Consider the following 14,671-nt stretch of genomic DNA (forward strand, 5'->3'; position numbering starts at 1 on the left):
GGTGGTACTTGAAGGGAAATGCTTCACAAATGGTAAATTTTGCCGTGGCAACCGTCGAAACCCCCACGGGTTTGATATCTCAATTCCCCTCAAATTAGGGTTAAAGGAACTGGGTTTTGCATGGAAATGGAAGAGGGAAGGATGATGATTCATTTTCAGGTGGTGGTGAGGTTCGAGTCGCCAGAAAAATCGATGGAAAAGGATGGAAATCCGCCGCGGGTCGCGCGGGTCCGATGGGGAAGAACGGGTCAAGGAGATCCAGCGCATCTCCTCTCCCTCCTTTCCCCTCCTTGCTCTCTTCTCTGGTTGGTCCCTCACTTCCCTGCTTTTCCGAATTGGGCACCAGCCCTTCCCTCCTTCTCCTTTCTTTTTCTCCCCGATTCCTTTCTTTCTTTTCTCTCGGCCACACCCTCACACACACATGTGTCTTCAAATTTAGTATACAATAATATAATATTACATAATTAGAATAGTTGTTTCTTCAAAATACCTTCGGTTCGTAACTCTATAAAACTTTAACCGTAACTCCGAATTCATTTCTGCTTGCGCTTACGCGTTTGTATCGTTGAGTACTTCGGGAGTACACTAAAAGAATATTCAACACGTCTCACTACACGTTGGTCAATGAAAGTCAAAACCTTCGCCTTTAGGGCATTTTCGTAAATTCACACTTTTAAAATTAAGAAAATTTTAAAGGCAGGGACGGGTTGTCACAAAAAATATGTGTTGAAGACTTTTTATTGAGACATTTTGAATAGAAAGCGATTTTTTTTTTTTGGGTAAAGTACAAAAAACTACCTCAACTATTGGTGTCACGACACTTTCATACCTCATTTTTAAAATTGACAATGTCATACCTCATCTTACGAATTTGTGCCAATGTAAAACCTCCGTCAGTTTTTCTGTTAATTTCTTTGTTAAATGCTGACGTGGCCCAACACGTGTCCCACTCACAAATCCAACTGGATTAAAAAATAATTAAATATTCAAAAATTAAAAAATATATATATTAAATCTCTTTCTCTCCTCTCTTTCCCGCCCATTCTTGCCTCTCTCTTCTCTGCATCCCAGAAGACCTAAAACCCCTTCCCACCTGACCCCCCCCCCCCGGACCCTTTCCCACCCATCCTCCACCACCCTTTCTCTCCTCTCTCTCTTGCATCTCTCTCCTCTCCACCGTAGTCTCCTTCCTCCCCACTTCTCTCTTTCGCCGAGCCCAGAACCGCCGAAACCCACCTGGATTTTTTCGTCTGCCAAACTCTTGCCCATTGACCCGTCCCCCCAAACTCTTGCCCATTTACTCGTGTCCCCCCTACTACCCCCACAGACTTGGACTTTGTCGCAAATCAGACTGGTTCCCAGTCCGAGTTCAGGTCGACGCCGTTCTTTCGGGCGTCCAGGTGTAGATCGAGGGTGGCAGAGTGAGGGAGGCGGAGTAGTCAAGGAAGATGATGCCGTGGAACGGCGTCGTTGCGATCTCCAGATCGAGGGTGGCGGAGTAAGGGAGGCAGAGTAGTCGAGCAATATTGGGTTCTTCGTTTTGGGGTTTTCGAATTGCGGCAACAATTGCTGCAATGGGAAGGTGGGTTTTGTTCCTCCAGGGTCTGGGTCTTCTGGGATGCAAAGAAAAGAGAGAGGCGAGAAAAGGGGGAAGAGAAAGAGAGGATGGTGGAGGATGGGTGGGAAAGGGTTTTAGGTTGCAGAGAAGAAAGAAGGGTAAGAAAGGGTGGAGAGAGAGGACAAAGTGAGAGAGATTTAATATATTTTTTTTTAATTTTTGAATATTTAATTATTAAAAATATATTTAATTTTTTTTTAATCCAATTGGTTTAGTGAATGGAACACGTGTCGGGCCACATCAGCATTTAACAGAGAAATTAACAGAAAATTTGACAGAGGTCTTACATTGGCACAAATTCGTAAGATGAGGTACGACATTGTCAATTTTAAAAGATGAGGTATGAAAGTGTCGTGACACCAATAGTTGAGGTAATTTTTTGTACTTTACCTTTTTTTTTTTTTTAAATACTAATAATAAGGTAATGAGGAATTAGTTAATTAATTTTTTATTTTATTTTATTTAAAAAAATACATTTAATGTGTAGAAGGGGATTGACGAAATTAAATTCCTATATTGTAGGCAATTAGTTGCTAAGTTACCTTATGCCTCTATATAAATGTTTTTAAATTAATGACATGGAAATTAAATAAATAGAAAATTATTGAGGTGGCAATTGATCAAAGCACCTTAATCAAATCTTTAAAAGGGGTAAATATTTAATCTAACTAGTAGGGCATTCTAATTTTCCCATTTTAATTTGTCATATGAACAAATTTTAATCAATTTGTGATATGAATTTTTTGAAATCATTCACGTGACATCACACTCTTAACTCCATTAACTTTTATAAATTACATAAAATTACCTTAACTATAGGTCGAATCACAATCTTATAATTCATGTTTTGCAATGTCATACATTAACTTATTAATTTGTTGCAAGATCATATCTCAACTTATGTATTCGTAGCAATGTCATACAACCGTTAAATTTTTCTTTCAATTTGGCTGTTAAATGTTGACATGGTAAGAGCGGTACCACTCCTTTGGAATAAAAAATTAATTAATTAATAATAAAATTAATTAAAAAATAATTGTCTCCCTCTTTCTCCCTAGAAATCGCCCCCTTCGTCCTCCCTTCACTCCCTCCTCCGTCCCCCTTCTTCCTCCCCTCACTCCCTCCTTCATCCCCCTTCTTCCTCGTCCTCCTTAAACATAGCCACCATCCTCCAAGCTTTCTCCGTTGTCGAACCCATTCTTATCCCTAGTCCCTAAACCAACTGTATAGTCTGCTGTCGTAGTGAGATTGACAACGATAAAAGATGCAATCGAATAATTCCAAATCAAGGGTGCAACTGACGAGATCTCTTGCGAAGCTAGAAAAATAATCTGTGGACATGGGTTTTCTTTTCTCCATATTTATGTTTTTGAAGGTGGGGAGTGGGATCGACGAAGGAAAATTGCAGGAGCTTGGGGTGGATCAACGTCGGGAGCAGGGAGCAGGGGATCGACGGAGGAAGGGATGGGGCATAGAACTTCACAGACTTTGTTCGTTGATGATGGGATGAGGCAGGGAGCTTCTCCATATGTATGTTCTCTAAAAACCCATACAAAAATTGGATGCAATTTGCAATGAGGAGGAATCGATGAGCGTGTCAGGGGTGATAAAGGCGAGGAAGTCAACGTAGTCTTTGGAGTGGAAGTGGCGGATGTCGATGGAGTTGGCGGGAAAGTTGATCTCCATCCGCCGCCTATGTCAGTTGATCTCCATCCGAAGGGTGACAATCGACAATGTATCCTTGCCGGAGGAGGACAAGGAAGAAGGGGACAAAGGAGCGAGTGAAGGGGGGACGAAGGGGTCTAGGGAAGGGGGCGATTTTTGGGGAGAAAGGAAGATATGGTATTTTTTATAATTAATTTTAATTGTTGAATAAAAATTAATAATTAATTAATTTTTTTTATTCTAAAGGAGTGGGCCCGTTCCTGCCATGTTATCATTTAACTGTCAAATTGATAAAAATTTTAATAGAGGTTTGACATTACAACGAATTCATAAATTGGAGTATGACATTGCAATGAATTCATAAATTAAGGTATGACGTTGCAATGTTTAAAATATAAGGTATGAGATTATGGTTTAACCTAAAGTTGAGGTAGTTTTGTGTAATTTACCATTTTTCATCCAAAAACGGGTTATTTTTAGACATTTGACATCTTTTTTCACAAGTTTCTTTATTTACGTATTATTTTTATGCAAACATATATATATATATATATGTATGTATTTAGATATAGAAATTTCAGTGAAATAAATGTTCATCAACTTGTTAAATTTCGACATGCTAGAGCTTACATGGTATGCACCATGTTTCTCACAAATCGTAGACATGGCAAGTGACTCATCATACCCGGACGAGTCATCACGAGGGACACGTGTCAACACTTGACAGAAAGTAATTAAGGAATTATTTTATTCAAATTAATTGATTTTTTTTTATTTTTTTTCAATTTTTTTGATTTTTGCTTAATTAAATCAAATGTTAATTGATGGAGTCAAATCAAGAACCAAACCACAAATCAAGTCTTGGTTCTTTCTTCAATGAATCAAGTCCACAATCAAGGTCAAATCCAGCAGTTGGCAAGACTTGGAGAACCCATAATTACAAGGCTCAAAGACAAAGAAAGGGTCCACAAATCATTCTCACATACAAACATTGAAGCTCTCAAGCCTCCCAAACTCCCAAATTCCCAAACACCCAAACATTCAAAAAGACTCAAAAAACTTTATGCGTTCTTTCGCAAACTCATGAAGAATAATCAAACATCACTAAACGTGCCAATTCTTCCATCGCCACAAGGCATTCGTTCATCCGAAATCAAGTCATTGCGACCCTTAGATCAACAACCCCTTGCATACACATTACATTCCAAAAATCAAATCAAATGATTCAAATTATAAACAGAGATTGTAACCTTAAACCTAAATAAATACAAAACATTTATTTTGTACACGTGTTCTGATCGCATTTGTCATAGCAAATTTCATGTTTACAAATTTGACATGCCTAGTGGGACTATCTCTGCCTCTCATCTCTTTCTTCATTCAAAATCCAAACACACCTTCAAAATCAATGGCTTCGAAGAAGGGTCAAACTATTCTAGCCACCAAAGCAAAGAGTGTGAGCACTTCAGCTACAAGCGGAGACTTTGTTGGCTTCTCGACTCGAAGCAAAGCAAAGGTAGTGACCATGATCCAACATACCACCTCTAAGCTGGTACCGCTAAGGGAACGAGGGAGCATCAAAGACTCGAGCCCTTTATCAGCCTAGCCTCGTTAAGGGCATCAAAGCATGTTGCTGTGACATAGGAGAAGGCTTCTCGAAGCAACGATCAAAGTTCTTCGGCTTCAAATAATTTAAGGGAGCATTCTTTATCACCGATTTTAGATGCGGACTCAAGCACTAGATCGTACCACAAATGGCAAACTAGCAACCATCGCCGAGAGACTTCTTTGTCATGTTGCGACTCATCTCTAGTCCAAGTGATGATGTGAAAAAAGTCTCAAGCTGCATCTATGCACGCAGGTAAGAACATGATTTCTTTCACCACAAGGCACGACTTGGCTGGCATTGTCTCACGAGGTAAGATTTATGCAACCCGACACATAACTCCAGCAGCGTTTCCACTGATATCACATAAAGGTGATTGTGAAAATCAACCAGCCATCAACTTCGTCACTCGAAGTGAATCAAAGGCTACTACTACCATGACGCATCTGTCTAAGTCACTCAAAGTTCGTTAAAAGCACAATTCGGTCATCTCCACTACTTTACAGGCAGCAAAGAATCTTGTCTCTTGAAGCAGTGAAAGGTGTTCGCCAAAATCGAAGAATTCAACTAAGCAATCACCATTATATGTCTTTAGTATCAGCTTAAAAGTGCGCCCATGCCTAGGTTCCATCCAGGTGATGATGGTGGGAGTTACTTCTGTTGACGAACAACTGGCTCAAATGGCTCAAGCAATTGAGAAACTGACAAAGACCATTTAGGAAAAAGACATGCAGATAGGGTCACTCATGAGTGAACTAGAGGATAGGCATGGAAGAGAATCGAGCATAGGTGCAACTCATTCGAAGAAATAGGTGCATCAAGAATTTACCTCATACGGGAAAAAATAGCCAAAGCCTAATTCTACTTCAATGGCATCTTTGTCAACCTAACAACTCCAATACATGATCGCCAACATTATCAAAGCATAATATGAAGGTTTTTCCCGAGATTTACTCACGTACTCCAAGCCATACGCGAAAAAGCTTGATAATCTTTAAATGCCAACTAAGTACTAGCCTCCTAAATTCTTATAGTTCGATGGAAATGCAACCCAAAACAACACACCAATCACTTCATTGAGACATGCAATAGTGCTGGCACTGATGACAATTACCTCGTGAAGCAGTTTGTCCATTCACTTCGAGGCACTGCATTCAACTGGTACACAGACTTAAACTAGAGTCAATTGACAGTTGGGAATAAATGGAGAGAGAGTTCCTCAATTGCTTCTTCAGCACACGTTGTATGGTAAGCATGATGGAGCTCACTAATATAAAAGCAATGAAGGAATAAGCGAGTGGTCGACTACATCAGCCGTTAGCGTGCATTAAGCCTTGATTCATCTCTCGAAATTGGCTTCCGTCGAGATGTGCAAACAAAGAATGCATTGGTGTTTACAATACATCCTTTAAGGTATCAAACTTCGTACCTTTAAAGAACTGGACACTCGAGCTCATGACATGGAGCTAACATCATAGCCACAATGAAAAGAAGGATACAGTTGGTGACAAGATGTCCTCTTCAAAGAAATCCATCATGAAGTTCATGACGATAAACACTAGTCAGTTCAAGTCCTCGGTACTAGACAAGAAGGGTGTGAAGAAGGCCAATTCAAGTCAAGCCCAAGAAAGGCCACGACGCACACTGAAAGAAGTGGAAGAAAAAAGTACCTTTTTCCTAACTCATACGTCGTTGCTATGTTAGAAAGCTTGATCCAAAAAAAGGTGATCAAGTTGCCAAAGTGCAAACGGCCTGAAGAGATGAATTGCACCAACAACTCAAGATACTACAAATACCACCGCGTTATCAATCATCCAGTTAAAAAGTGCTTTGTGATGAAAGACCTCATCATGAAGCTGGCACAAGAAAGAGCCATCAAGCTAGATCTTGATGATGTGGTGAAGTCAAACCATACCATCGTTACTTTTGTCTATTTTGACTCAACATCTTCACCTCGATTGCTGGGCTCATGGTACAAAACCACCCAAGTCAAGCCAAGTGAAGTTGAAGGATGAACTCATGTCACTCCAAAGAAACTATGCAATAAGCATACATTTTGTCTACAAGTTGACCAATTAAAAATGAAGCAAAAAAACTTTTGTCAACCTCTAAAGTGACATGGAGTGGTTAATGATGATGAAACTTTGATACGAAGATTGTCCATCCTATCCTAATGTGCAGTTTCAAGAGTGCATGCTCATCCACACACTAAGACAAAAGTATACACTATCTCAGGGGCTAATTATGATTGATAAAGTGGCTACTTACGAGGATGCTGCTTGAGAGGTTCATCGTCTACCCTTGTCCTACTTCGGGACACCTCATTTAAGGCACGCTGTATCTCGGTGCGTTGCAAGAGCTAATTCACCAAGGTAGTCTGATGCGCGAGGGCGTTTGTCAACTCTATGACTTGTCGAGACAAGTTTTTTCACCATTTTGGGTTGGAAGAGCTTGAACGGTATGCATTTCCTTGAGTAGCGGCAATGTAATGAACTCCAGACGCGAGATTTAAGTTGGGAAATGTCAAATCTACAGAGAAATTGGGTGAAAATACCCCCGGTTCAATTGTTAGTCCAGAAATTTGAAGCTAAGACGGTTGAACCAGTCTTGGACCAGTTGGGCTGCTAGGAAAGCTACAGAAATAAGGCTAGACCTTGGATTGGACGTGTGAACGGGTCGACGGAATAGGGTCGATCGATGGAGTGGATTGCCCCGCTGATGCTAGGCCCGGGCTCGGCTGGAGAACGTACCGGGCCGGTGTGTTCTTCGAGTACTTGTTTGCCCTCAGCGCGCGATTATGTTGAGTTGCTGCATTTGTCTAAACAGAAGTAATCATTGTATTCTCCCGTGGTTCTGTCTACTCGATCTTCTCAATGACATATGACCTATTTATGTTGGTCATGTCTCGTCGAAGCGCTTTGTCAGTAGCTTTGTTACGTTGGAAATTGCGCAATCGCTTGGTCAATAACCTCTTTACTTCTTCTTTAACTTACCTTTGTTATGGAAGCTAAGCTCTCGACTGCCCTTGGTCATGACTTGCTAGTCTAGGCTACTTTTATATATGTTTGGCTCATTTATGTCGCGGCTGTGGTGCATATGGTATGTTCCTAGTAGGCGAGAGAATTTCTCGCAAGCTACTAGTTAAACTTGAGCCGGATTATGTGACTATTTATCTCCATCATTCGTGCTGCCTACTCTGATGTAAGGTAAATGATGTTCTTTGCAGGCCTGTCTGCAAATGTACAATTCACCTAGAAGGTTTCTCATGTTGATTATCGGAGTGTGGCCCTAACCGTGAATGTATGTTCCTCCATGGGCCTAACCAAGAGTGCACGCTCCTCCACGTGCTAAGACGAGAGTATACGCTATCTTGAGGGCGTAATCGTGATTAGTTAAGTGGCTACTTGTCAGGATGTTACTTAAAAGGTCCGTCGTCTGCCCTTGTCCTACTTCGGGACACCTCGTCTGGGGCACGCTGCATCTCGATACACTACAAAAGCTGGTTCACCAAGGTAGTCTAATGCGTGAGGGCGTTTGTGAACTCTATGACTTGTCGAGACAAGTGTTGTTCGCCATTTGGGTTGGAAGAGCTTGGACGGTATGTGTTTCCTTGAGTAATGGAAATGTAATCAACTTTAGGCGCGAAATTTAAGTTGGGAAATGTCAAATCTGCGGAGAAATGGGGTGAAAATACGGTTTAATGTTTGGTCCAGAAACCTGAAGTCGAGACGGTTAAACCGACCTTGAACCAGTTTGGGCTGCTAGGAGGGCCACTGGAGTGGGGCCGGACATTGGATTGGACCATAGAAGCGGGTTGGGTTGGTGGAGCGGGTTAGGTCGCTGGCATGGATTGCTTGGAGTGCGATGTGCAGGTGCTGGCCTCGGGGCCGCGAACGATGGGTAGCTTCTCCTGCCGCAGCTGTTTGGGCTTGCGTTGTTAAGGTAGTGACTCAAGCCGGCTAACGTTGGGTTTGGCTCAGCTACCTGACATCATGGGTTGCAGATTGGGTTGTGTGCCAAGTGGACGAAGCTTGGGCCTAAGCTGCTGGGGTAGCTGCTTAAGCTGCTTCTAGCGCCTGGGCTTGCTGCTGCAAAGTGGCATAGGCCTGGGCTATTGGTTACCTCACTACTCCTTGCTCACCATGGGTTTGCTGCCATAGAGCTGGCCTACCCCCCCTCCCCACTGCCACGGTGGTCCCCATGGCTGCCATGGTGGTGGTGCTCCTTGGTGGCAAAGTTGCTCCTCTTGCCATCGTATTGAGCCTTGTGGATCGTTGTGGCGGGGCAACGTCTCGTCCTCCATTATTTGATATGGATCTTTGACCGTAGGAAGTTTCGTTTGTCGTGGTTTCCGAATTTCCCGTCATTGTATTTTTTTTTTTCTCACCTCTATTCAAAGAAATAAAAAATTCTAAGAATAAGAAAGTATGAAAAATTTACGAACGAACGAGAAACGAGAAAATTTGAATGCGAGAGTCTTCTTCGAGCGTGTGAATCAAACTCTCAATGAAAGCACCAATTTGTGGATTCAAATTTCCGCTGATTTCTCCTTTGTCGAAAATGCACCTACAAAATAATAACACCTAAGATTAAGGCCAAAAGCCTTACGCGCCCACGATGAATGGGGGGTTTTGGCCGAAGAATCTCCGATGCCAAAGTTAGAATTTGAGAGAGAGTGATTAGGAATTTTTTGGGAAAGAATGTCTTGCATTTTGGTGTGAAGATGGGGTTCTATATAGAGGTGTGGCCAACCCTATTTGGAGAAATAGGGACCGGCCACTTATGGTGGTGTTTTGAATATAATTGCAAGATATTCTATCAAATAATATCTTGCAATTAATTTGGTAATTAATCCCAATTTGAAAAGAATAATTGGGAGTTACCTTGTGGGTGATGATTTGATGAGGAATGATGAGAGGGTTTTGAATAAATACCATTTTGATCACCTTTGACTCTTCCTTAATTGAACCTTAATAGTCTGTTGTATGCGTGTGGAAATCCCGATGTCACCTCCATAATTTTCTTAATTATTTTTTGCTCCACACAAGCCTTCCAATGTGGGGAGTGCCGCAGTTGTAACCTTCTCAACCTCCAAGACAAACTTGAATTGTTGAAAATGATGAATTGTAGAGAACAAACATAATTTACAGAAAGAAATCTAATACAGAAATATATTGGAGCTCTGCTATATCTTCATCTTCTTCATTCCATTTCCAATTTTGTATATCGGCAAAGGTTAATAAGGACTGAGATTTGGATTTTATCAGGTGGGAATCCGGTGGTGGCTGCAACTTGTAAGCCTTTAACACCAACTCGTTCTTCATATTTTTTTTTCAAATTGCTGAACTCTTTAAAATTTAGTTGAGTATTTCGGTAAACATTAGGACTTATACAATGGTCATTGAAACTACATATTACTACAACTTTGATTGTCTAACAAAAACCAATAAAATTACTATTACACCCTTTATACATAATTGAAATAAAATATTAGAAAAGAAAATTTGTGGGCATTAAAGTAATTATACACTCAAGTTATGATGTTTATTTTTTTTTTGAACCTCACAGTCATGTCACCCTATCAATACCTTAAGGGGGCTTTTGTTGCATCGGACTAACCGAACTAACTTCAGAGATTAAGTTGAACTGGGTTAAAATAGACTAAGCTGAACTGATTTTGTAAAGTATTTGGTGTAATATCGGACTAAAAATAGGATAATAAAAACGATAAATTCAATGAAAATACCTTCAGCAATTCCTCACAATTCATTAACTAATTAAACTGCTTCACTTAGAAAAGATTATAAATTCAATGAAAATACCTTCAACAATTCCGATTTCTTAACTAATTAAACGGCCTCATTTAGAAAATGAAAATACCTTCAACAATTTCCTCCCACAATGACAAAGTCTCATCCGTGCAAACACAAGCCACTTTGTTACCGTATTCCGGCAGAAACCAATCAATTTTCACAATGCCAGCAACCTCATGCACCTAAAGCAAAAACAATCACACATTTCAAAAAATGGCAGTAAAAACTTCAACAGAAAAAAAAAAGTAAAAAATTAATGGTTTAATTCCTGAAATGTGAAATCAATTCAAGCGGACCTTAGATTTTGAGGTGCAGGAGAAAGAGAACGAGCAAGGGTATATGGGTCTTGTTAGAGAAGGAAGATGGTAGAGAAGGGAGTCTGGGACTCAAACGAGGCAGAAGAGGACAGAGAAGGAAGACGGTCTTAGCAATTTTCTTCTTTTCGGGGGATCTCGTTAAGAACTTTTGGGGAGGCAGTTAGTCCACACGAGTCTCCCATAATCCCATTAATCTTAGTTCCTGTCCATGACAAACACTAGAATACTAGTAAGTAGCCCAATTTAGTCTAGTGAAAATTAGTAAGGCCAAACAAACACTATCTAAACTCACTCTTTTTCTTTCCTACATTTGCACCACACGTCTACTTTTCTTTCCACTTTTTCAAACTTCTCAAATCCAACAAGTGACCTTTACCACAATGGTGAAAATGTGTTGAGCCCTTGCATGATGGAGTGGGTTCAAACTCCATCGGTGGCTAATCTAACATCTGATCTAACAAAATCTACCATTTGACCAAAAAAAAAAAAAAACCTTCTCAAATCCCCTATTTTTATTTTATTTTATACAATTTGACATTAATTTAATATAATTCTTTTTGAAATTTTAAATCACACACTATAGCGTGTGTAGTGCATCTAATTAAAATTAAAAAGTACAAGTAATGAAGCCCGCGCAATGCTACGGATTTCAAAACTGTCTTAAACGTGTAAAAAGTAAGGCTTATATACATGAGAAAATATGTGCCAAAGAGCAGGGTTATATACATATATTACATGAGAAAATTGAGGATGTTGATATGGCATAGTTAGAGAGTGCTATTTACATTCTTATATTACATGACAAAAATTAGGATGGTAGTATGCCATAGCCAGAGAGTTCTATTACGTTCATATATTACATGCCAAAAATTGAGGATGTTAGTATGTCATCCTCAGGGATTGTTCTTCAAAAGCTATGGTTCTATCCTAGGGAGACTTTTACGTCTAAAATTGTACAAAGCTCATAAAGTAAGGCTTATTCCACTAAAGACACCCACATGCGTAACTCCTTACGTTGATGGTGTCACCTTTGTCTTGTAAGACAGCGATGAACTGAAAAAAAAAATTAAAAATAGAATTCGATCACTTAAGAATTTAATGAATCTAAATTGCATATGATTTGCAAGCACACAAAAATTTGAAAGTAAGATTTGTTCACATTTTGTATTAGACATCCAATTCAGTACACACCTAAAAAAAACATAAGCAAAAAACAATTTCTCATTTCTCAATAATTTATCAAGCATAGTAATACAATGAAACAAAAACACTTAATCATTTCTCCAACGTTGGTCGAAAATTTAAACAATGACTTATTTGTTTACATACGTAACCCTAAATATATTTATATATTTTACTTCCTCAACATACATGATATAAGCTAAAATTCGACTACAATTCCTTGCTTAATCCAAGTTTAGGCTTTATCAACAATTTTTGTTGTTGTCAGATAAGGTTATATCAACTCAGCCATGCAATTGGTCAATTGGTTTTGCAAAAGTAAACCAATCACAACCATATCTATATTATGCGATATTTATAAGATACAGTTCTGACACATCCCGGCCTCGACTCTATCGTAGCACGATATTATCCGCTTTGGGCTCCGACCACGCCCTCACGGTTTTGTTTCCTCGACTCTACCGTAGCACGATATTATCCGTTTTGGGCTTCGACCATGCCCTCACGATTTTGTTTCTGAGAACTCAGATGAGAACTTTCCAATGGGCCACCCATCCTGGGATTGCTCTCGCTCGAACTCACTTAACTTCGAAGTTCCTACGGAACCCGAAGCCAGTAAGCTCCTAAAAGGCCTCGTGTTAGGTAGAAATGAGAATATACATATAAGGCTTACAGGATCCTCACCCCTGGACAATGTGGGATCTTACAATTCACCCCCCTTAGGGGCCCGACGTCCTCGTCGGCACACTTCCGGCCAGGGATTGACTCTGATACCAAATTGTCACATCCTGGCCCAGGCCCCCACCACATGCCGGGCTCGACTCTACTGAGCACAATATTGTCCATTTTGGGCCCCAACCACAACCTCACGTTTTTGTTTCTGAGAACTCACACGAGAACTTCCCAATGGGTCATCCATTTTGGGATTGCTCTCGTGCGAACTGGCTTAACTTCGAAGTTCCTACGGAACCCGAAGCCAGTGAGCTCCCAAAATGCCTCGTGCTAGGTAGAGATGAGAATATATATATATAAATCTTACAGAATCCTCAACCCTGGGCGATGTGGGATCTTACAAATTCCGTGTTAGAGAGACTACTCATTCAAGATGGGAAAAAATTTGTTAAGAAATTGATTTATGAGTGTTGGGATCCATACTCTATTCATTGAGAGTTTGATATGGGTTTGCTACATTCTCGTCATCGGTCTCTTCAAATGCATAGGTCTCTTCACTGTATCCACTTGTGGTATCACTTGGATCATGTAACATGGAGAGAGATTAAAGTGTTAGTGCACATCTAGTAATGGAAAAAAGGTTTATCTCTATTTTTTTATTGTTTTTGTTTATAAAGACTAACCTCTTAGGTTTTTTTGTTGGTGTAAAGGTGAGAAGAGTCTTTATGACTGGCTCCCTTTGTCGTTTCTTTGAACTTGAACTGCTTTCACATGGAACTGAAGGTAGAGATTTCTTGAATGAAAGTGGTGGTGTGGATAGTAGCATTTCATGAACCATATGTTTCTTCCTAAGGTCACTTACTGCTTCATCACCTTTGTTGTTGTTTGAAGGATGAATTTATGCTTGATCCTCGAAAACAGTTTGGATGAGCAAGTCACTTCTGCTTGTGTCATTTTTAACTTTTCCAAGTCTGAGTTGGAAAAGTTTGATTTGAGCTTTTACTCGGAGCATTTGTTGTGGTATTTCCTTTTGGTCACAGAAACCTTTGTTGACTACTAATTCTTCACATGTGATTCCAAATAGTTCTTCGGCTGATTTGCCTATAACGATGGCATTGGTTTCGTCATTGGCATCTTCAAGAATTAAACTAACTTTGAAACTGTGTTGAAATTGATGTGATTATTTATAAAGAAGAATAATTAAGTTTATGTTTTATATAGTAATAGACTTGGAGTAATTTTGTATTACCAAGCAATAGGGTTTTGAATATCATCAGTTGGACAAACTAGCAGGTCACTTTGGGGCTTTGGTTTTTGTTGTTTGAAGCAGATTGGAAATGACTTGTACCACCAATCGTTACTCAAATCAAATCATGCAATTGCTGCTCTGCACAGAAATGGATTGTTCTGCGATATTTGTTAAATAATGATGAGTATAATACTATAATGAGAAGATTTACATAATACTATAATGGACTGTTCTACATATTAAATGAGAATTGCAATTTCTCATGTGAATATAATTGAAACCTCGAACAAATAGATAGCTAGGAAGAAATAAAAACACATGGATGAATACCTAGGAACCGTTTTACTTTGAAACTTGTGAAGACAACCACAATTGGTGATGGTTGTTGTCTTACAACTTCACTATCAAGTCCTGGCGCAGTCTGCCCAAAGTGTAACTCTCACTTCTTCGTTTCTGAATGAATTGTTATTGATAATGAATAAAGCGTTTCAGTAGGAGAAGACAAAAGTTGTAAATTTGTAGATTTGTAGATAGTTTATTGACTTTTTC

At 39.7% G+C, this 14,671-nt stretch overlaps 1 long non-coding RNA gene across 1 annotated transcript; it reads right to left on the bottom strand.

Annotated features, from left to right (window-relative positions):
* Positions 1-13,349: 13,349 nt before the first annotated feature.
* LOC103939980 lies at positions 13,350-14,235 on the bottom strand. Its single transcript, XR_007254073.1, has 3 exons — positions 14,123-14,235; positions 13,557-13,974; positions 13,350-13,451 (listed from the first exon to the last, which is right to left on the bottom strand). It is a non-coding gene; the product is annotated as an uncharacterized LOC103939980 (long non-coding RNA).
* Positions 14,236-14,671: the final 436 nt, after the last annotated feature.

The sequence above is a fragment of a genome, unplaced genomic scaffold (assembly GCF_019419815.1).
Source record: "Pyrus x bretschneideri cultivar Hongxiangsu unplaced genomic scaffold, Pyrus_bretschneideri_v1 Contig65, whole genome shotgun sequence".
NCBI lineage: Eukaryota > Viridiplantae > Streptophyta > Magnoliopsida > Rosales > Rosaceae > Pyrus > Pyrus x bretschneideri.